Source organism: Monopterus albus, unplaced genomic scaffold (genome assembly GCF_001952655.1).
Source record: "Monopterus albus unplaced genomic scaffold, M_albus_1.0 scaffold107.1, whole genome shotgun sequence".
In the NCBI taxonomy this organism is placed as follows: Eukaryota; Metazoa; Chordata; class Actinopteri; order Synbranchiformes; family Synbranchidae; genus Monopterus; species Monopterus albus.
Genome location: NW_018127987.1, coordinates 1,259,646 through 1,262,007, shown reverse-complemented (window position 1 = coordinate 1,262,007; position 2,362 = coordinate 1,259,646). Strand labels below are relative to the sequence as shown.

At 43.0% G+C, this 2,362-nt stretch overlaps 1 protein-coding gene across 5 annotated transcripts in view; it reads right to left on the bottom strand.

The window, feature by feature from the left end:
• Positions 1-2,317, bottom strand: part of grik5 (glutamate receptor, ionotropic, kainate 5) — a 77,151-nt gene extending 74,834 nt beyond the window's left edge. For all 5 annotated transcript variants that reach the window (XM_020610818.1, XM_020610822.1, XM_020610819.1 and 2 more), the window contains exons 1-2: positions 1,996-2,317; positions 1,591-1,751 (exon numbers count right to left, since the gene is read on the bottom strand). The gene's annotated coding sequence lies outside the window, so the exon portion shown is untranslated. The remainder of the gene's footprint in view (positions 1-1,590; positions 1,752-1,995) is intronic.
• Positions 2,318-2,362: the final 45 nt, after the last annotated feature.

The window sequence follows — 2,362 nt, the reverse complement described above, 5'->3', positions numbered from 1 at the left end:
CATAACAAGTTGTTTTTGTGTCTAAACCAAACCACAACCGTAAGACTGCACTGTTACATCATAGTGACTTTCAGCTGTTTATCTGTGGTATATCTTGTGTCTCCAGAAGCAGCGCTAATTTATGGGTTGTATCAGGGACCAACAACCTTCCAATTGTTTAGACTGGAGGTGGATTTAATGTATGCAAACCAAAATTAGTACATTTTGTGAGTCATAATTGATCAGATTTAGTTTATACTTTGATCACTTTTTCAGTTCTACAAAGCACACGGTCACATTTAAATCTTTAAATTGTGCCAAGACACCTTTTTAACATCCTTTTCAAATGAACAATGCTTCAGGCAGACAGGTAGGCATTCAGATGACAGATGGCAAAACTAATGTTAGCCTGAACTCGTATGCCTGCTGAGTTTAAATTCTTTTCATTTCCTAACAAATCATACTGCTTTTGTCAAATTGATTGCTAACATCTAAAAACACCAACAGGATGTCAGAGCTTACCTACCCAAGTGTTGATCTCACCCGTTACTATGCAACAGTTTACACCTGTTGAATAGTGTATATAAAAGCTTGTTCTGAATTCTAATCAAAAAGGTCACAACTTGCAGCTAAGTGATGAATACAGCCTTAATTCTGAGCAGTGCAGAGAAAGCATGAATTTCTTCCAAAGCAGATGTCAGTTAGAGCCATGTAGCAACAACATCATGTCTTTCAACAAAACAAAATCATTATAAATGTCTTGTGACTCCTTCCTTTTTCTGGAGTCCAGTGAGGTGATGGTCCAATTTAAATGAAACATTAAAAGCCATTCAATGCATCAGCTCCAATCAATACTATGGCGTGGAAAGATATGACTATGCTGTGACACCCATATTTCCCTGGGACAATTAAAGATAAGACCGTGTGTGTGTGTGTGTGTGTGTGTTGGCTCACTAGCAAGGTTAGTGCTCAGTGTGTACTACAGTGTGTGTGTATGTGTGTACAGCCTTTGTTGGCACCATTAGCATGCTATTGTGTCGCTAGTGTGAAAAGAGGTAGGTGGGTGTGAATTGGCGTACAGAAGGTATATGTCAGCAAAGAGTGCACAAACAAAGGTGTGTGTAAAATGAACAACAGTATGTGTGTGTGTGTGTGTGTGTGTGTGTGTGTGTGTGTGTGTGTGTCTGGGTGTGTGCATGTACATATGTGTCAAAGCTGACATGCCTGAAACAATTAAACACGCTGATCAGATTCATAACCTTCTGTCCCACCGATCCCACACAGTGAGTGGGGTGAGAGGTGGGGAGAGAAGCAACAAACTGAACTGTGCTATTCAGATTTTGTCCAGATCCACGACAAAAAGAGGCATAAGGGGAGATGAATGCTGGAGGGAAAGAAGACGAAAGGAGGGATGGAGGGAAACAGGTGGGGGAGTGGTAGGGAGGTGGGTTGGACAGGGTAAGTGTGTGAGAGTGTCAAGGAAAAGAAACCCATCAGAGGAGAAAATGCACTGAACACAACTGCAGACTAAAAAAAGAGGACACAAACAGAGCAATATAAGAAACAGGAAAAGGAGAGAAAGAAAAAAGGAAGAAGAGAATGGACACTCACCCATTTCAGCGGGCTCTCCACAGGCGAGCACAATCCCTGCTCTGTGATCCCATCCTGGGGAAAGGCGCAGCGAGATCCTGGAGCTCCTTCCACTGAATACCAATGGGGCTGCTATTATCAGCTCTCACACACTCACACTCGCATTCACACACAAACCGGCACTGTGGAGGAAAAGGCACAAACACACAGTCAAGTCTGGGGGAGTTAAATTAGAAAAAATAAGCTGTCCTGTGATGCAAACGGCATATCACAGTAGAAGAGACATTGCAGCACAAATGCATTCACTTCTTTCTCTCAGATTTTCTTCCTTTTCTCTTTCTTCATGAAAAAAGCATCCGAGGCAGTGCATAAGCCAGAGGCATCAATCTACATACACTGACATTTGGAGCCTATACAAACACTTACTGAGCATATATTCAAACCCAGCAAGTCCCACAGTCCACTCTGGCTCACAGCTCCTCAGTATCTGAGGGTGCATGAGAGAAATGAGTTGTCCGTTATTTTCCTTTCCCTCCCCGTGGCTTCCTCACTGATGCAGAGATAAAAGACAGACTCTTCATCCTCCCTTATTTTCTCCTCATATACAGTGTACATCCAGTTTTTCTGTATCCATTTGTTGATTCAGGTCCAATTCTGCCTGTAGACTTCGCTGTGATTCAGCGACACACGACGGCAAACTGCATTCATACAGTCACCCTCCCCCTCTGCCTCGCTCCTCTCTGTCGCTCCCCTTGCTCAATAGTATATCTCCTTGGCTTTCTCCAATGCAATC